Here is a 21997-nt window from a genome sequence, read left to right on the forward strand (position 1 = left end):
ATATACATTTGAGGGGATTCAGTCACAGTGGCAAGGTATGTGGTCACTATATTTCACTACAGTAGTTTCCTAATAAGGCCACCATGAGGCACCACAGTACAGAGATCAGTTAAACCACTCTTTCACAACTAAATCTGTTATGGTTTTACAAACTTCTTTTCTCCTGATCAGCTTTGAGAGGTTTATTCTTTCACGGACAGAACAAATCTAACAGCACAGGAATAACTTTCCAAAGCTCTTTTGCTTAAGATTAGGATGAGCTACCGTGGGGCTGGGATGACTTTTCTAAAATCAAACTGTAATAAACTTAGGGCATTTGATAAACTGGTATGCCATTTAACAATGTGTTATTGTTTTGCAAATCCCTGCTGTTTTCACAAGACACAGGGAGCTACACCCAAGCCATGTTTCCACTCAATGTTAGCTACCAAAATCACTATATACCACCTACCACTAAGTCAACTAAAATAAAATGATTTCAAAGTAATGTGTATAACATATTATAGTTTCACTCTAACAATACATTACAGTTCTTAATTTTTTTACCATTTATAAACAATAATGACAAAAAAAACATATTACTGCTGTATGGATGTACTATAAATTGGCTAAAAATGTTTTCCACATCATTTGGGAGCTAGCAAATTTCTATAGCAAGCAAAACACCAAGAAGTCTTACATCTTAGACTTAGCTCTGCCACTCAAACAGCCAGGGGCCAGTTCCTTACTCTGTGCCTTGTTTTCTTCAAATTTAAAATAACAGATTGTATTAGTCTAAAATCATCTGAAATGTGCCTTGTAGAGCTAAAATTCTACTACTCTCTTTAGGTTTAAGTTATCTGAATCCAAAATTACTATCTTTTTCTTACAGTAGTATATGTTTCTTTTAAATCACAGATACTTCATCTCTATATAATACCAAATTTAACTTTAGAATTTTTTTTTATTGGTTGTTCAAAACATTACAAAGCTCATGACATATCATCTTTCATACATTTGATTCAAGTGGGTTATGAACTCCCATTTTTACCCCAAATACAAATTGCAGAATCACATCGGTTAAACATTTACATTTTTACATAATGCCATATTAGTGACTGTTGTATTCTGCTACCTTTCCTATCCCCTACTATCCCCTTAACTTTAGAATTTTATTAAATTCTTGGGAGTGATTCAAGAAACAAATAACTGAGGAACAACTGTATATATGACAATCTGTTTGATAATGTAGGAACACAAATTAAGAAAAGGAAATTTTATCCTGTGTTCGAAAGCCACACTTTAAACCCATGACATTACAATTCAGTGGAAGTCCAGAGAGGTCCATGCATTACACAGTGGTATGAATGCCTGTGGGAAGCACCAGAGGCAGGTAAAGGAGTGAGTGATTATGCAGGTGGTCTCAGTAGACAAAAGGAACTGGGATGGATGCCAGCTCCAACATTTACCAGAAGAATGACTGGGCAAGCTGGCAAGCCTCTGAAACAGTTCCCACATCTAAAATGGAGACAATAATTTCTACTTCACAGGGTTGTTGGGAGGTGCTTCTTAGTTTACATCATCGCTTAGAAACTGAAGGTCCAACAGGTGGGTGTGGTGATGCAGGCCTGTAATTCCAGCTACTTGGAAACTGAGGCAAGAGGTTCACAAGTTTGAGGCCAGTCTGGACAACTCAGTGAGACCCTCTCTTAAAATAAAAAGGCTGGGGGTGTAGCTCAGTGGCAGAGAGCTTGCCTAGCCTGTGTGAAGCCCTGGGATCAGATGTTGGGGGAAGGGTAGGGATTGAGGGTAGGAAATTACTCTATTTTTAATTATCCTCATGACTTTTATATTCACAGTCCACTTCAAATGAAAAGCAAAAAAAATAAAAAATAAAAAAGTTAATGGCTTCTAATCACTTCCACCATTACATGCCTTATTCAATAAGCATATGATGCTCTGGTTTTATCAAACTGAAATTCTTCAACAAACCTCTTCATTAGTCATTAATACTACACTATGTCCCAAAGGCAGTATAAATATCAAATACAAAGTATAAAAATTAAATTGAAGAAAAGAGAATCTACAGAAATAAACATTCTAACTGCTTCTGTGTCAACCCTGAAACATTTAAATTTTAAAAGTTCTGGAGTTTTAATGTGAACAATCTTTTATCACTCTCTCAGAGTAAAATAATTAGTAGGCCTCTTTTCTTGTGGAGAATTTGGAGATAAGATTCTAACAAATAAAACCTCTAAATTATGTAAAATATTAATTGGATAATTGGTCCTGAAATAACTATTAGAAATGTCTTCTCTTTTATAGTTGGCAGAGCTACACTAGATTCTCTAACATTTTCCAACTGACCCATGAAACCTCTCCTGCTACAAAGTGCCAAATTAAAATGTATGTTAAATTCAAAAAGAAAAAAATACTTCGGCACTTGTTTGCATTTCTTTGGAAACACTAGGTGATATCCAATTGTGAACTAAATGTGTTCTGGAACTAAGAGTATTACAAATAACTAGATATCAAATCATATTTTCCAATTGCTTTTCATCCAGATGTACAGATTCCCTACATGATCTTTGAACACTTATTTAAATGCCCAAATAGATTTAAGTACATCAGAAATTAAAGACCAATTTTTTCACTGATAGTTTGTAGTCCAAAAGACACAAACTAAAACCACCATATTTTCTAAACCACCACTGTTTCAGGTATTACAAAAACCTAGCAGGTTGAAAACAAGTAAAAGAAAGAAAAAAGCAAATTTTACCTGAAAAAAGATAAATTCTATATGGCACATGGGGAAGTACAGAAGAAATGGCCAAAATAAGTATGTTCTGATCTTAGAGGAGCCAATGCAAATTCAATGACCTGGGTCAAGCCACTTAACTTTGGGCAATACTGTTGCAACTACTTAAAAATAAATGTCTAAGTTTATTAGCTAAGTTAAGCTACTTAACTTTATCTGTAAAAAGAGAATGATGATATCCTACTATGTACCTCATAGCACAGTTAGAAAAGCGCAAATAAAATAATGTCAGTGAAATCATAATGTAAACTCTAAGCTGAAATAACAAGAGTATGATATAACCACTGCTCAGCAATAATAAGGATGAGAGCCTTGTAATAAAGATCTGATGACTTCATGACTAACAGGACGAGAGCAAAGATGTCCAGGCCTTTACTTAGAGATCATACCAAAGACTAAGATGGCTTTCAAAAGAAATTAAATTTTTTTATTCAACTATAGAGAAGCTTGGGCAGATTAGACCATCTTTATAAGAACAAAGGGAACTTCCTATATTTACTATAAAGTGTCAAAAAAGCAACTAGAATATAATAACTTATTAACTGTACAGATGGGAAACTGCTTTAAATAACATGTCTAAGTGAGATAAAAGGAGGTGCCTGTCTTGACCAGTGTGGCAGAGCCAAAGAAGGACGCCTCCATGTGGCCAAAGCTGCTTCTCAGGGAGAAAACGTTTTTCTTCCCAACTCTGATGATGTTCAGTAAAACAAAAGACAAGTTTATTTTATGAGTAAGAATATTCCAAAAGGAGGAGAGGAAATGTAATATACCTTATTTTACTTGTAAATAAATTCAGTCCCAATTTTAACAGTGTTGGTTGGAATGATTTATGACATACCCCAGTATCAATGATAGGGAAGAAGGAATAGGAAAACACAAGTTCTGGTCACTAGAGTACCCTCTACATGGGCTAACACTGCAAGGCTTAAAAACATATCAGCCTATTGTACCACAGACCATAGTTCATTTAGAAAAAGACTCATTTACTGATCTCTGATCCTGACTTTGATTCATTCCTGCAGGCTCAGGGCCTCCAATATAAATATAAAACAGAGATGCAATTCAACAAAAATTAAGTAGATACCTACCACACTACATCCTAGGACAGGGGATACAAAAATGAGTAAAATCCAGATCTCACTGCTTGAGATGAGATAACCAACCAAAACCATTGTTCCTCAGAGATGTTCTTACTAACAATCTGACCTGCCATGGGCTGATCTCTCCACCTACCTACTGTCAGTCTATCTCCATACAGTGTCCTGCTTTAAGGGACCTCCTGGAACTTACCTTCTCATGCCACGGACCTATGGCCTCTGCCAGATCCCTCGTGCTGACCTACAACATACCATCCACACTCCTATGAAGCCAACTTATATTTACTGAGTCCCTACTTTGCAGCAGGCACTTTTCTAGGCAAAAGAAAAACAGCAATAAATAAATGTTATCCCTACCAGTATTTGCCAGATTGCTGATGCTGACCTAAACTGTTCTTTCCCCTACCAACCACCCTAATTTTGCATATTCATTTAATAGTATTTATTAAGTTCCTATTATGTTCTAGATGATGGGGATACTGCAGCAAACAAAGAAAGTCCCTGATCTCATGGAACTAACCTAGTCATGGTGTGACACTGCCCAATTTGGAACTTACCTAGACATGGTATAATACCGACCAATTTTTACCAGCAGTCTCCAAAGTAGGGTTCTCAAAACCCAAAACATGAACAACATAGTCCACTCAGAGTAGGTGTAAGAAAATATTAGAATTTTCCTTTATATTCAATTTATCTTATCTTTTACAATTTGTAATATACTTAATATTTTGTGTATATATATATATATATATATATATATATATATATATACACTACATAAATAATCCAGCATACATAATTTGTAAATGAACATACACATATCAAGGATATATTCTCTTATTGAAGAGAATAATAGCATTTTAAAAGTCTGGAGGCTAATGGATTGAAAAATCACATATTTAGGCCAAGTGGGGTTAGCCTAGGGTAGCTCCAGTAGGTCCATTTTCTCTCTGACAGAGTTAAGTAACCATTTTGTAAGGATGCTTAGACATTTAGTTGTAAAACTGAAGTTCAAAATTCGGTTTCATCCCCATTTCCCCTCCTAAATCTCCTACTACCCTATACTCATGGGTATATTCCATGGGTATCATGACACCTTTACTTTCTATTTAACATCTGGTCTAGGTGTGTCTTTAATATTCTAGAAACATCCTAAGACCAGAGCCATTGTCTTTTTATTCTACAAGCCCCAGAACTCTTAACCAACTCTTAACAGATTATCCAAATGCAGTAAATACATGTTGCATAAAATACAGACAATTTAATATATGGGACCCAGAATTACCAAGAAGATATGACAGACAACTGATTACTTAAAGAGAACTGGGAATAGTAAAACTTCAATCTGTAACACCAATACCCATTGTTAACTAAAGAACAGTTAGAAATAAATATGAAGCATTCTGAAATTATAATGTCAATAAAAAATGCATTGTTCCATTTTGAAAAACTAAATAAAAACTTTTTAGGAAAATATCTACTTAATAAAAACATACACAGATCATCTAATTCTTAAAATCTATACATTAGACTTCAAGACATCTGGCTATGTTTGAAATATATATAAGTAATGGCATAAGATCACATGTAAGGAAATTAAAGGGAAAAAAAAAAAACGTGCTGGGCCAAGTTATGCAACAATCCCAACAATTGTAATCCCAACAACTTGGGAGGCTGTGGCAGGAGGACTGCAAGTCTGAGGCCAGCCTCAGCAAATTAACAAGGCCCTCAACAACTTAGTGAGACCCTGTCTCAAAATAAAAAAACAAAAAGGCCTGTTGTGACTCAGTGGTAAAGTTCCCCTGAGTTCAATCCCCAGTTACTGCTCCCCTCCCCACTGCAAAAAAGAAAAACACTAACAACCAATTCATTATCATTGTTCTTCATGCAATAAAGTCCCTGTGTGTGTGAGGTATATACACTCTGTGCTTCTGTGTGGTTCCATTCCTCAAAAACTTTCAAGCTTCAAAAAATTTATATAGAGTTACATTATTTATAGAGATTGCATGTAAAAAATTATCAACATAAAACACAATCCCGGTCTTATAACATATCTGAACATGTCCTTTGGGTCTAACCTTGCATAGCACCAAATGAGATGAGAATGCACGTCCACATATGAAACCTGTAGAGAAGTTCACTATTACCATGAGGACTGGTAAATAATGATAGCCAAATGAGCGGAATTCCATGATGCCAAACATCCCCAAGACAAATTATTCACTGCTTTAACGTAAACATTAGGGCCAGGCACCAGCCCTCTGCAACCACAAGGCTCTAAGCAACTCTGTGATACCTGTCTCTAAATAAAACACAAAATAGGGCTGGGGATGCAGCTTAGTGGTTGAGTGCTCCTGAGTTCAATCCCCAAAAAATGTAAATAATTAGGGTCATTATCCATGCTGTGAGTTTATGAAGAAATATTTTCCAAGACCTGCTTCTTTATGATTTAACTTATGAATGCATTTGTTTGTTAATAAAGTACCCAGGGGTAGCAAGTGAAATGCCAAGCACAAAAAATTTGTAAGCAAATTTTTAATTTAAACTGGGTTGATATCCAGAAGTGACCAATCAAAAGAAGGCCACAAATAAAATGGTGAAAATTCTGAGGTAGAATAAACACAGAAGTCCCAAGGAGTCAACCTCAACTGAAAGGAGTTTCAGGCTGAAACCATCCTGGAAAACCTAAAAACTGCCCAATGAAAGCACTGAGCATAACTTATCTATAATTTCTCATGGATAAAAAGCATTTTTTAACACATTTTCACCTCTTTAGAAATCAATGCTAATACTTACACTACAGGTCTTATTAATATATTCCTGATTAATATAATTTATATAAGTGAAGTATTAACTACAGTAGTATATATTTGTACTGGCATGTTTTCAGGTCCCTTTATATTTAGTTCAAATTACCATTCTATTAAGTATGCTTTTACCATTATTTAGTATATGTGGAATCCTCTGAGATGTTATACAGTCGAAAACTTTTTCCCCCTTCAGTTCAATCATGTTGTCATTACAGATTGTGACATTAGTAAAAATAAAAAGGAAGTCTATAATATTTGACTAGAATACAAGTTTATATAAATTTAAAGCTTTATTTAAAAAGTAAGTGGCCTTGAGCTGGGGTTGTGGCTCAGCCATAGAGCACTCGCCTAGCACATGCCCGGCCCTGGGTTCGATCCTCAGCACCACATAAAAATGAATGAATGGAATAAAGATATTGGGTTCAACTACAACTGAAATATAAAAAATTTTAAAAAGCCGGTGGCCTTATAAATATATAAGAAGCCAAAAAGATGCACTAATATTTAAATAAAAGTGGTTTTTAAAAATCCATTCTAGTGCTCTAGCCAAATTAGTTTTACAATCTTAATGAGAATAATAGTAAAGAGCACCACAGCAATAAACTCCCCCCATGTTTCAAGGTCCAGCTATTACACTGGAATTGGCCAGTTTTCCACTGGTATTTACTCAGTACTACTCTGCACCATGTTTTCTACAAATTAGCACAGATTAACTTATATGATAGATATTTACATCAACTGGCTTTCCCAGCCAGTAAAACGTGTTTGCTTTGAGGACAAGGGTTGTTTCGTATTATCTCTAGATCCTCAAGTCTAGGTCAAGCATCAACAGGTGTAGGTATGTGATCTATGAACGCTCAATTGAATTGATACTGGTTTTTGCTATCTGACTCTCACCAGCACTTAATCAAATTATTTAATTTGGAAAATGTTCGAACATGTCTTAAGAAAACAAGGAGAAAAAAATGTGTAAAATGCCATAAAAGTTAAACTAATTCAAGTTACCAACTTATCTGAATGAAAACACGGCAAAATTGTTTACTATGGGGAGAGGAGGAGGTAAGGCAACAATTGGAAACCTAAAACCTTTGGAAAAGTATTATTTGGCTAAAATAATGCAAAAAAAGCAGAGTATGATAATAAGATCATCACTGGAAAATGCCACTTTGCTAAAATAAATACTATTTACATATTTCATAGATCAGGGAAAAAGAAAACCCAATTAAAGGTTAAAAAAAAAAGACTGACAAACTTTTAATCTTCTATATCTGAATTTGACTATGACTTTGCTGAATTTGCAAAGATAAAATAATTTCAGATGAATAGGGCCCACAGTACCATAAAGCAATGTTACTTTGTATTTTCTAATTGATGTGCTACCTCCATAGAAATGTGTAATTTATAAAATCCATTCTACTTATCACAATAAAAACAACCTTCTTAGGTAAATAAATCAAAAGTACATACCCTTAAACACACTTCCAAAACAGATGAGAACTTTTGACCAACCTTATATCTAATTCATGTTTGTTCATCAGATACAGCAAATAAAGGCTGTGAAGTGAATCTACTTATTTATTTTTCCACTAATATTGAACTTCCTTTCCAAGCAAATGCCAGAAAACTATTTTATAACACTATTTGTACTATATTGTTAACTCTTCTTATAAAATATTTCACTGATTAAGTATTAAAAACTACCAGAGCACAGACATAAGCTGTTTAGCTTTGAAAACTCAATTTCTCAGGACAGAACAAATGATTTCTATTGATGCACTAGGGGAATTAATAAATGTTAAAAATAATATTTGCTATCAACATTTCTATACTAGATAAAACAACCAAAAATATAAGTTGACTACACGTCAATTTGTAAACTAAGGGTTGACCTCGCAGATGAAAAATTACAACAGGCCCTGGGTCAGAGATGTTTTCAACCAATTCCCTCAAAAGTGATAAATGTTTACAGAGTTTCAGCATTATCACCTCAAAATGAAGATTTTTCTTTAGACAGGGAGAAAAAGTGGGGGTAATTCTTGGCTAAAAGTTGTCCCAAACATTTCATTTCTAACTTCTTGGAATGAGGTCCTAATGGCAAGTAAACAAGTAGAAGCCCTAGGAGATTACAGCACTGCAGACAGGCCATCTAAGCCTGGTAAAATCACTAACTAGCTGTGCAACTTCAGACAAGTTATTTAATCTGAGACTTAGTTTTCTTATCATCAAAATAGGTTACTTCCCATCTAAAAATTGCAAAAAATAAAATTTGTACAGCAAAGGAGGCCGTTGGACCAAATTATCTTTCTCCCTTCCCGGTAATGTAAAATACTACTTGGGAAACTGTTCTAAAAATCACATTCAACTTTCTCCTAAGTATAAATCAAAATCTAGAGTCATTCTATCACCCTAAGAAATAAAAATGATTGAATAAGGCATTTAGTTCACTTTATTTTAGAAAAACAACAGATGTTTTTATTTCACATAGACCTGTTAAAGGTTCCTCATAATCTCTTCCTAATTGACACTTATATGTAGGGAAGTTTATAAGTCTCAAAGTCACGTATCAATAATTTTATTATACACGACTAGTGTTAAATAATTAAAAACAACACAAAAACTACAAATCTTTAAAATCAAAGTTATAAAAAATGAAGTTCAACCCTATATTCTCAACTTACAGTATTTACAGGTAATATCGCAAATGTACATTACTGAATACAACAAGCTGAGGGCTGGGAGTAAAAGAAGAGATGAAAAGGTGGAGAAAGAAGGGAGGGGAGTATGGAAGGAAAGGAGGAGGAAATGAAAATTTCAGCAACTCAAAAAATAACAAAAGTTTGACAGCTGTATATAGAGATTTATTTTCTCACTTTGTTCTATGCCCCACTATATTCCCTTTGCAGTCAATGAGAATGTTACACTTGGATAAGTTTTGAGAAGTACACCAAAAGTTGAAAAACAACCCAGCATTTTTTAATATTAAAAGAATCAACATCCGGGTGCCACTGCACATACCAGGTAATCCCAGGAGCTCGTGAGGCTGAGGCAGGATTGTAAGTTCAAAGTCAGCTTCAGCAACTTAGTGAGGCCTTCAACAACTTAATGGGACCCGGTCTCAAAATAAAAAATAAAAAGGGATAGGGATGTGGCTCAGTAGTGAAGTGCCACTGGGTTCAATTCCCAGTACCCAAAAAACAAAAAAGGAATCAATAATATTAAAAGACTCCTTCTGAATTATTCCATCTGTGACTTTCCTACACCAAGGAATGTAATTATGTATGTCAAAAAACAATAAATCATATCAATAAACAATTCTTTAGCATTAACAGTTCCACTCTCCATCACATGAAGACTGATTTAAGTTTTACTATAAGGATAAACCAGATACACCTATTATTTTATTCCTAGAGAGGCATTTAGAGTCTTCCTTATATGACATGCTTTTTATTTTCCTATACTGGTTTTATAGGAAATTAAAAGTAAAAGGCAAATTCGTAACATTTTCTAATTTACTACTGAAAACAAAGGAATCTAAAATCTCTATAAAACAATAAAACCTGAGAACATTTTTATCTGAGAATAGACCAAACCATTTTCTATTTTTTTTCTGATAAATTGAAAGAAACGCATAAAAGTGGAAACACAATAAAGGAAATAGAGCCCTTTCATGAAACTTGAATAGTAAATAAATAACTAAAATTTGTTCAGCACTGAACACTGAAGAAATATTAACATAGAAGTTTCAAATATTATATGGATTTATGTGTTTATTTAATAAAACAAAAATTACTTCAACACAGGAATCACAATGTCAAAATAGAATGTAAAAGGCTAACTTAAATATAAATTAAGCAGCCTGTGTATGTTTAAGCTTTCCTTATCCAGGAAAGTACAAATAACACTAACTACTATATTTTGCTTACCTGACTTTCTACCGTCTTATGCCTTACACTCTTATATTTGGAGACACAGACACAGTTGATGGAATTATATATAATGTTAAAAATGTTTCCATGATTTGCCAGCTTGCAATGAACTCAAAATGTTCAGATGATCAATGATCAAAATTAGCAGAAGGAATTTCATTAAGTTAAATGGGTAGGAATATCAGATAATTTCACTTTGTGAACTAAGTAAATTAATGTATTAGGATCATAATCCCTTACCTAAAACCCTCAAGTCCAGATATGTTTCAAGATTCAGATTTTTGTTAAATTTTTAATGTTTAAGTGGTGCAAATAGTACATATCACGTAACATTTCTAACTAGATCATTATGAGGCATAATACCTCATAATGAATCAGTCAGTATTACAACTTACACAGTAAAACGTGAACATCCTAAATGGATTTGAAAATGATTTTAAAAACTCCTATGACAGTTTGGGTTAGGTTTTACTATCAAATAAATTTTAATGCCAAACTTTTGAAAGAAAAAGAAACTTGAAGAAAAAAAGTTTTTTGTAAGTGTTAGAAAAAGGGTTGTAAATCTGTTTTCAATACCACTATACATCAAAGTACAAAAACGTTTTCAAAACACGGTCTATTAACTTACTAGAGATCATGAAAGTATGGCAAATTAAAATTCAGCGAAGAAGAAACATGTTCTTGGCAACTATAATCTTAAAGGTGGGGAAATACAAAAGTTACTTAATTTTGATTTATTCATATAAATTAAAATTTCTACATGAATGTGTAGAAATGTGTATTTGATAAAACCATACTATACCTGTAGTCTTCTGTGTCTTCTTTGCATTTGATCACATTTCATTTTCTCTAGCTTTCCTTTTTCACATTGTTTGAGATTTCAGGGTTAATGCATTTCCCATTCATTTTCTCCTCAGCCTGCCCCTCTTTTTTATTTAAGTGCCTATGTTGTGCAATGTCATTTATTAAGCATTACACATGTAACGTTTCTCAATCTTCACACCTTAACACAAGGTAAGTTCTACTGGTTATGAAGAATGCTTCCAAGTAATTAGGACAGTTAAAGTTACAGTTTATAAAGAATTTTATAGGTATATATGAGAATATTCAAAATTTTTATTTATTTTATCATCCTGGCTTGTATTCTGATTTCCTTTCTTGATAGGAAAAGGAATGGTTTAATCACACTATGAACTACCTATAAAACCTACAGCATAATTTATCTATATCTATAACCAGGGAAATCATAATGCCCCATGTATACGCATTCGTCACATATGTCTTGTTGAAAACTGATGCTCTAAAACATCCTAAATATGTGTCAAAGTCACCTGAGAAATGCTCAGTGTTGTCAACTAATGACCTTGAAATATGAAGAGATTTTTCCTGTCCTACTCTAAGCCTTTTTACAGAGATGGAAGTCATTCCTCAAACCTGAAGGATCACTGAATTCACCATGCTTCAGCTTTTCTCTTCTTTTCTCTTGGTTTGTCTTATTATTTCCTTTCCTAATTACCTCTCCAGTAACTCATATCAAGTTAAAATGCACCAGTGTCTCATGATACAAAGTTGAGAATGACTGAAGAGTAAAGAAAAACTAAAAGGTACAGCTTCAAAAAATTTCAAACAGTGGGGGGTGGAGTGAGGTAAAATATAACTATAGAAACAGATACTACAGAGTGCTGAATATGCATAAGGGTCATTACACGCATTACTGTCTTGTATAGTTCTCATACTATTGCATGGTAAATATTAATATACCCATTTTAGAGCTAGAGTATTAGCTCAGTAGAGCACTTGCCTAGCATGTGTGAGATCCTGGGTTAAATCCCCAATACCACATAAAACTAAATAAACAAAATAAAGGTATTTTTCCATCTACAACTAAAAACCAAAATTCCATTTTACCTATACAATAAATAATGGGAGTTCAAGAGTCATGAAATGACATTCTCTAAGTCCCTCAGCTAGTAAGCAACAACAGCACCTAGGGCTCTTTGCCTGCAAACCCTCTGCTCCCTGCACTACACCTATGGGAACATCTACAGAGAAGTATGAGGGGCTCAGTGTTAACAACCAGGCTGACTGAAATACAGAAAGGTGAAGCTGAACGAAGACTTCAGCAGTCAACCAACACCAGAGCATATACAACTCAATCTTTAGCTATCCATCCCTTACAGGGGAGCCTCTCAAAGGTATGGCAAAGGACCTCCCACCGACTTCAGAATCACCTGCTGCACTATCATTTAAATTCCTGGACCCCACCCCAGAATCACTGAATCAGATCACCTAGGGATGGGGCCTTTCATTTTTAGCAAGCACTCTAGGTTGGTGTTTTTCAAACTGTAAGTTATAAAACTAATTTAATGGATACACTCAATATTTTTTATTTAATAAAAGATTTTGGAATGGACTCAATTTATAAAGATTAGATAGGAATAAGAAATATCCAGAGGCCACTGCACTTTGTACTGTTTCAGGAAACTTTTGTGGGTTGGGATATAAAAGATATATCCTACACCAATCATTTCAGTATAAACATTTGAGAAATACAGTGTTTTAAACAATCTTTATCCTCATTTCTCCTTTTAATTGTTATTGGTCTTTAATCCTTTTACAAAAAAATACAACTTATATGTCCTTTTTAGGATCACAGTTATTCTATTTCAAAAGCTTCTGTTGTATTGCCTGAACTTTTTACCTGAGGACCATGCTTAAAACAAGTGGTTTAATTATTTAACCAACATTTTATAATATTTTAAATTTTTCTAAGGTTTCATAAGATCCAACTCACTCATTAAATTTTTGATATTTTGTACACTATCTCCTCACTGTGTAAAGTTATTTCACTACTTGGATTCTCAATCAGACTCACATAACTTAACTTTATATTCTAGTAGATGTGTCAATGCTTCATGGTATTTAATCCTTTAAGTCCTTCACTCCCTCATTTTCTCCTATATATATATACTTTTAGATAGAATTCTTGGTTGACACTTAATTCAATTTTTACCATACCCTTTTTTTTTGAAAGAAAAAAAATCAAAACAAAAACAAATAAGGATTTTCCATGTATATCCTTTTCCATGTGTATCTCTTTTTTTTTTTTTTTTTTTTTTTGTAGCAGTTTTTAAATGACATATAGTAAGGCTGGGCATGGTGGCACATGCCTGTAATCTTAGCAACTCAGGAGGCTGAGGTAAGAAGATTGATTAAAAGTTCAGGGCCAGCCTCAGCAATAGCAAGATTCAGTCTCAAATTTAAAAATAAAAAGGGCCGGGGATGTAGCTCAGTAGTGAAGCATCTAAACTCGATCATCAGTTTAAAAAAAAAAAAAATTGTACAGTACACTGGCATTTCAAGAAACTGTAATTGGCTTCTGAAGGATAATATGATCACCTGTGAATGCTGAGTGAAGTTACACTCAAAACTTTCCTCAGATATAACTTGAAATATCACAATTTGACACAGTATGTGATGACTGCCCTTGAGGTAGTACAAACTTACTGATTGAATTTGGTCACAGACTCTTCATGCTGGAAGAACTTCCAGTCAGTCTTAGCCTTGGTCTTACTGCCTTCTGAGTAGTGTTTCTCAAAGTGTAGCCTAAGGACTGCCTACATCTGATTTACCCCAGGGCATGTGATAAAAGTGAAGCAGTGAAATTATAATGTTCTTGCTGAAGTTAGGTTTGTTTTCATTTAATGATGAGAGCAAAGAATCTGACTTAAAAATTTAGGGGAGATACCACTCAGACATATTTTCAAAGGTATCCTAGATGGTGAAATGTTAAAAAATGAGGTGGACTTCAAAGCACAAGTTCAAGTGTCTTTTGTTTAAGATAAAGCACCTACTTAAGTTTAAATCTTAAATTATAGGTATTCCACATTGGTGGTGATACAATATGTCAAAATTAATTGCTTTAATTAATTTGAATATCACAACTAAACATTCTCTGCACTTTTGTGAAACACTAATAATCATCTCAGGGATTTCCTTTAGTGCAGCAAAAACTGGCAATCTGTAATAGGACTACTTTCAAAAAGTTTTTTAAACAGGGTTGAGCTGTGAAACCTTTATTACTTCTATTAAAGATTTCTACTGTAAAAATTACTGATATTCATGGAATGATCCACTTAGAAACATGGCTGTTTTTTTATCCATGTTCTTATAAAATACATGAAAACATACAATGTTAGTATGCTAGGTTAATAGCAACTGATTAGAAATTGTAATTTTATTGAAAAATATAGCTTTGTTATTTTAGATACTGAGCTACATATCATTTTCAAACCTGTTGTTCATTCATAAAAAGCAAAGCTATCTCACAAACTTTTATATGACACTTTTTAAAAATTTAGATGCAAAGATCAAGATGATTTTTTTTATGTCTCAAGATTACAAATATTTTAAAATATCTTAATCTCTAATAGAAGATTCTTCCAAAAACCACCCCAGTACCTCCAAAGTTATAATACTAGGAAATATCAAAGACAGGCCACCTTTTCAATAGCTGGCATTAAATGTGAAATGCCAACTAAGGCTTCAGTTTCAAAACTTAATAGAGATATACAGAATAATAAAATGAAAGTTTGGAAATTCTTGCCAAAAGAAAAGCAAAAAACTTCTTTAAATTCTTATTTTGATAAGTAAGCCTCACAACTAATTTTTTTTTTAGATGCAAATAACTGATTTGGCAGGGTGACTTTTGAAGATCACTATTTCCGAGTTTTATATTATCTCAAGCTACTTCACTGATTTCAAAGACCAAGATTATTCTTGAAAATACTGTTTTAATGAAGCAGTCATTTGATGTCTCAAAGAAATTCAAGAGTTCATCAGATTGCTTTTATTGTGGTACTGATTCCCATGTTAGTTTTTTAATTGGTCAAATATACTTCCATAGAGAATGAAGAAACATTAAAAGTTTGCTGCAATGAACAAAATAATGTGCCTCACATGTATAAATGTGGTGTTCTTTAGTAATCAGGAGTGCCTTTTGAATACTATTGCCCCAGGTTCAAAAATGAAAAACTTCTCTTCAAAACAAGTTTGAAAAAAATCAGACACTGAAATCCATACTCTGATGTATAACTAAATTCTCATTCCAACCACTCCAACTCCTGTTATATATGTGACATATTATAATATCTCCAATGAACTACTGAATGAATTACCTAATTATGAGCAGTAATGTAATATTCACATTCCACAAAAAAATACTGGATACAGAACTTATATAGATTACCTAAAGTCCTCAGTAACCTCACAGTATATTTTGTTACTAAATGGAGACTACCACAAAGGTCTGGTCTTCAAACTCAATTCCTCTTAATACTAAGACAACATTTTATTAATGTACTAAATCTCCCAGCAAGCCAGGAAACAAAATAGACAAGGTCCCTGAATTTTCCCTGTCATGGAAAACTGAATTCAAGTCCATTTTCATTCACAAAATATAATCTCAAAATTCACTATGATAATATCATAAAGCACCACAGCTGATCTACAGAATTTAGTACAACTAATTTTCTTAAAATATTAGCAATTCAAGAGTACCTGGGGTGTTTCTTTACAATACATAGATAAACTTTCAAGTTGCAGTTGCAATTCACTATGCTGCTTTCAAACACTTTACAAACCCTGTTTTCACCTATAAAGTTATCACTGACAAACTTTTCGACATTTACTGTCCCACACATATTTTGTAGATGTTTCTGTTTGGGAAGCATACGTCTGAAAAAGGCACTTAACAAGAGATCTCAAAGTCACTGTTTATTTTATATACAGGCCACTGAAATGTTTCTAATTACTCAAAAAACATAAATTTTTAAGAAAATTATTATCAATTTTGAGTCAAATCTATACACTAAAGTACTAGATTTACTACACTCCTCAACCCAAAAGTAACTGTTACAAACACCACAGGTTACTCAAGAAAAGAACCTGGAAAACAGCAAGCCAATGTCAGTTACTATAATTAAAAAGAGGCCTAAATGATTCTTCCTTGGGTTTTTAATAATTACAGTAATCCATTGTAAGCTTTCTAAAGTACTAACAAATTTACTAGGCCTTCAACTCTGTAAAATTTCATTATCTATTAAAATGCCTATTGAATAAGTTTTCAAATGACACTTATTGGAGATTAACAAGTAATGAACATTTAAACAATCTTGGAATAATAATAATAACCTGCAGCTGAACTCTAGTGATGAAGAATCATGAATTGGCTTCTTCAGGGAGAAACTCAGGAAGATAAGCTTTTTGGGGTGTTAAAGCTCCAATAAAGCATCTTCCTATGTTAACAATAAGAATCCTTGTCGTTACTAATAGCCACCCAGCTCTCCTGTATAAAGAGTTTGCATACTTACCCAGGAAGGTAAATGGAAAGTACACAGGGAGGAAGATGAACTGCAGTAAAGCCTTTGTCATATGATAGTGACCTATAACGTATTGAATAAAGGTACATGGTCAGTATGGTAAAGCTTTACAATAGTAGAGTCCCAAGTCCTGTAATATCTATGAAGGAAGAACACCAAAACCCCCCGGAGTTCAGCTCCCACCAACTCCTCCCCTTTCTCCTCCCTCCCCCACCATAAGCTGTAAAGGTAAGGAAGGGAAAGCAACTCCCTGTATTAAAAGGGCAGAGGGTAGGGGGGTAGCCCGGCTGGCATTCCAGGGTGTCTTCAGCACCCTTGCTTCCTACTCCCCGTCTGTACAAAGCGGAAAGTTGATCCATTCTGTAAATGCAAAATCCACACTGCGATCATTCATCAACTTGCACAAGTGATCACCGCCCCCAGGACAAATACACCAGTAACCAAATCATAGCGATCAATGGGCAGCCCAAGCCTTGCTGTGCCCAGAAGCCAGCTGGAGGTGCCACCGCGGCGGCAACGAGTCCAGGTATAGCGCAGCCCCCAGCCCTGCAGACCTGGGCGGCCACAGCCATCTCCCAAAAGCCCGGCCCGGGTCAAAATCCTGAGATTATAGAGATCGGAACCAACCGGAGAAAACACATTCGCCAGAGCCCAGAGCTCCAAGCGCAGGGCCACCAGGTCTGCGAGGTCGGGGTGGGGAAGCTAGGAAACGCGGAGGGAGGAAGGGAGCAAGAGATCCCACCCTGGCTTTGTTGCTGGTCAACATCAAGTTTGCATCTTAGTACAAAATGTCGATCTTAAAGGCTGACAAGACAGAGGCAGAGGGAGAAAGAGAAAGGCAATAGAGTCCATCTTGCTTTGGGGAAGAGGGGGGAGGAAAAAAATGAAGTGCAAATCCCACACTCCAGGCGTAAAAGTCTGCTAAACACCTTTCCACAACGTAGGAGCAACGAGTGGGGTGTCCCCGTGCCCGTGCCCGCTCGAACTGGCGGCGGTCTGAGCAGAAAAACGCCTCCCTCTCCTCCTCTTCCTCCTCCTTCCCCTCCTCCTCCTCCCGTTCCTCCTCCTCCTCCTCCTTCTCCTCCCGCGGGCCCCGGCGAAGATCCCGCCGCCACAGCCTCAGCCTCCGCTGCCCCCCAGGGAGGCACCGCCGCCGCCCGGCCCGACACTGCCATTCCGGGCTTGGACCGTGCGGCGCGCGTGGGGCCGGGCGCCGAGTAGCCGCGCGGGGACGTCCGCGCCGGGGACCCCACGCGCCCCCTGGCCGCCTGCTGGCTACAAAAGTCGCGCGAGCGGAGGTGGCGGCGGCGCGCAGGAGAGGGGGCGCGCGTGGGGCCCCCACGCCGCGAGTGGGAACCCCAAGGGATGGAGAAGAGCGCCCCTCCCCGCGCGGGGAAAGTACCCAGTCCCAGTCACCAAGCCCGGGGAATGGCAGCCCGGCGTCCACGGCTGGGAGACGAGAACTGGACGTGTCATTAGCAGGACAGGCAATGGTTTCAAAGCCCCAGGCCAATGACCATTAGCCGAGGCAGAGCTCGCTCTGTCCCCATCCCCCACAACCTCCACCCACCTCCCCCTTCGCCTCCACCCCACCTCGCGAAACTTTTCAACAAGATCCACCTGGACTAATTTGTCCTCAGACAGTTAAAATATTGACTAGACCCTTTGCACTAGAAAGGAAAGGGAATGCACGGTTTATTTTCCTTTCTACAGAAAAGAAAGCAAAAAATAGCTTCTGTCTCTCCCTCTCCCCCCCCCCCCCGTCGTACATGTTGTGTCTTAGCTTTTCGCATCGTTTCGTTTTACCTTCCTCATTTAGCAGAAATGATCGCGGATATAAAGCACATAAACGTGTTCCAGATTCTTGGATTCAGGATCCTCGTAAATTACCGGACTCGGGTTCGGTCTCAGTTACGTTAAGTTTCATACAATACCAAAAAATAAATAAAAAATAATACATTTCTGAGGGTGAGTGAGCGAGACGAGGTGGAGGAGGAAAAGAAACCTCGAGTCTGATTTCTGTAATTTACTAGCGACCCGGATCTCAGCAAATAACAGTGTAACACGAGTGTGGCTCAAGAGAGCTGGGGAGCTCTTTCTAGAGGCATCGACCCCATCCCCGGATAAAGGACCTGTAAGTTTTCTGTCATCGCGACCGTGCAATGCCATAACTTACCTTCAGAAACGAGACTTTAAACAGCCAAGGCCTTCCTCCTCCCCTCCACCACCACCCCCAGCCTCGCTCTCTCCACCTTAAACTTATTGACACAACATAATCCCACATTCAAGCAAAATCCTGACACAGCCTCCCTCCTCCTCTTCCCCCTCCTCTCTTCCCTCCCGTCCTCTCTCCCTCTCTCTCTCTCTTCCCCTCCCTCCCCCCCTTCCCTCCCTCTTTTCTCTCCCCTTCTCCCTCGCCCTCTTCCCCCTCTCCCCTGTTCTTCCTCCAGGCTACTCTGGCACTAAAACAGCACTTTCTCTACTCGCCGCGCATTTGGTTAGGGGTGGGGGGTGAGAGGGCACCGATCCGCGGGGCCGGAACACCCAAATCCCAACTCTCCAGATGAACGAGCAACTGGGCTGCTGTTCCCGGTCACCAACGCACACGAAACGTTCCATAAATCCACTGAGAGCTGGCTCCCCGTACCTTCTCCCCTGCCCCTGCTCCCCAGGCCCCACCTCCCCGGCAGCCGAGCCCAGGCTGGGCTCCACGTACTTTCGCCGAGATGAAGTTTGGGCTCCCCGGGCGGCCACGAGCCGCCCGCCGGCGTGAGGGCTCTGTTGTTGTTTTCCTCCGGCTGCTCAGCCCGCGCCCCGGCTCCCGTGCCCCCCTCGGGCGACGCTGCCTGTGTGCGGAGAGGTGCTGGTTGCAAACGCAGCCTGGCACCGGCTGGCCTACTACTCCCCAGCCCGGCCCCCAGCCTCCCGCTCGCAGGGCACTGCCTCCTCGCCCCCCGCCCCCGGGCCCGCCGGCGCGGCCGCTGCGACCCTCGCCCCCGACCTCTCGCGACCCAAAGTTTTGGCGGAGGGGGAAAGTGCCCTGGGAACGGGCCGGCCGGCGGCGGCTCAGGACGCGCGGGGCTCCCTCCGTCTTCCTCAAGTCCACCCTACCGGCTGCTGCCGCCGCCGCCGCCGCCGCTGCTCCTGCCGCGGAGTCCTTGGGGCTGCAGCCCGGCTGCTCGCAAGTGAGTAGGAAAACAGAAAGTGCGGGGAGAGCGCCCGGGAAGGGCTGGGGATGGGGGGCGCCTACCTCGCGGGCTCGCCGGGCGTGAGGGCGTGTGTGTGGCTCGCCCTCAGCGGCCAGTCAGGGTTTCTCTATGGGAAAGTGGAGAAGAGCTCGCGGAGCCGCTCTGCCTCCGCTTCACTGTACACTGCTCCACATACAGTACATGCAACCAGAGAGACTGAAAACACTCATTTTATATAAGGCAGCCTGCCATTGGCCCACTCCATGACGGACAGACCACGCAGCCAAACAGAAGGCCCGTTACACCCAAACACACGCACACATACACACATTTTACAGAGACACACAAAGATCATCACATTTTCTATTTTCTAATGTTCGGGACCTGTAGACAGTAGGAGAGGACAGGTAGAGAGGCCCAGTAGAGTGAGGTAAATGGAAGAAACCCTGTCTGCACCAAGTTGCCAGGCTTGAAACTGCTGTCCTTTTGACTTGGGAGGGTTATGGTAATAAACTACAACTCCACTGGATATGGAAGTGAGGGGTTTATTTGATCGCTGCCGTGTGGTGCCCCATGAAAGTGGCATGCATTGTGTTATGATTTGCCTCCTGACCTGGCTAACAAGTGGCCAAGAAGGGCTTTATCAGCTTGGATTTCTCTTATAATGGGCTAGCTATCACAGGCCAAAATAGTGCAAGATAAGTTTATTAGGACTATAATGCACTGAGGTTGTTAATGCCTCATTTGTAGGTAATTTCATAAAAATCAATACAACAGCACACAGAAACAAAGATAAACATTTTGCTAAAATAGCCAATCTACTTTTAGCTAGTCAGAGGACAGCAAACACCTGTGTGGACATCCAAACTGTGCTATAATGTAGAATAAGTAATGGAAGATTGGCCATTGACCCCTTTGCCTTAAAAATAGGCCTTTAGATTCAAAGTATTCAAGACTTATGTTTTTATAGTGTACATATATGTAAATATATGATTTTTGTTTCATGTATTTCCCATCGTATGTGAATATTATGTGTTCAGTGACTTGGAGATGGTGAACCTGAGAGCTGGTCTTGATTTTTTTTTTTTTTTTTTTTTTATTCCACTGTGATGCACCTTTGGCAGATTGTATTTAAGTCTGAAACAAGTCAACAGGTTCTGGGAAAAAGCAAGAGCTGGAAATTAAGAGGAATAAATCCTAGACTTAACTCTTAAACTAGTTGAGTGATCTTAAGGAAGTTATTTAGTCCGAAATGATCTGTTTTTAAGATTAAAGTAAGAAGCTCTTCCCAGGTTCCTTTCATTAAATGTTTATTCAGCATCTACTATATGCCAGGCATTGTCCTAGGCCATAGATGTTTTCCTAAGGTTCCTCTAATTTGAGAATCTGTGTGTTATTCTTAGACAAACATTTTAAGGATTAAATAAGCAATATGATTGTATAGCCTACATGCATAGCTTTAAAACTTATAAGAAACCTGAATAAGAAGTTATTTCAAGTCCCTCTTTTTTCCTTGATGCCATCTTAAATGTTTTCTCTCATTCATAAAGTTATCAAATCAGTATGTGTATGTGTATTTGTATAAGAGTGGGAAAGAGAAACAGAAAAAAACTTGAGTCTATGAAGTTTAGAAAGCTAAGGGGTATTTACAAATGGGATCTCTTATTTTTTTAAAGGAAAGTCATTTTTAAAGGGAAAAGTATATAAAGTCACAGTATTTTACAGTGATTAATTAAAAGTCCTATTAATGATCCTCTGCATTTAGTTGACAAAGGTACCATGTGTTCTGAGTTCAGTGC

At 37.7% G+C, this 21997-nt stretch overlaps 1 protein-coding gene across 7 annotated transcripts in view; it reads right to left on the reverse strand.

Moving 5' to 3' along the window:
• Positions 1-20401, reverse strand: part of Bbx (BBX high mobility group box domain containing) — a 285419-nt gene extending 265018 nt beyond the window's left edge. For 6 of the 7 annotated variants that reach the window (XM_046464037.2, XM_046464036.2, XM_046464035.2 and 3 more), the window contains exons 1-2: positions 20261-20401; positions 17002-17073 (exon numbers count right to left, since the gene is read on the reverse strand). The gene's annotated coding sequence lies outside the window, so the exon portion shown is untranslated. Of the gene's footprint in view, positions 1-17001; positions 17074-19726; positions 19834-20260 lie in introns of those variants that run through there. The other variant, XM_046464031.2, reaches the window with a different exon arrangement.
• Between the last annotated feature and the right edge of the window lie 1596 nt (positions 20402-21997).

This window comes from Marmota monax, unplaced genomic scaffold (assembly GCF_021218885.2).
Source record: "Marmota monax isolate L192 unplaced genomic scaffold, Marmota_monax_Labrador192_F-V1.1 WCK01_AAM20220418_F8-fsc00156, whole genome shotgun sequence".
Taxonomy (NCBI): domain Eukaryota; kingdom Metazoa; phylum Chordata; class Mammalia; order Rodentia; family Sciuridae; genus Marmota; species Marmota monax.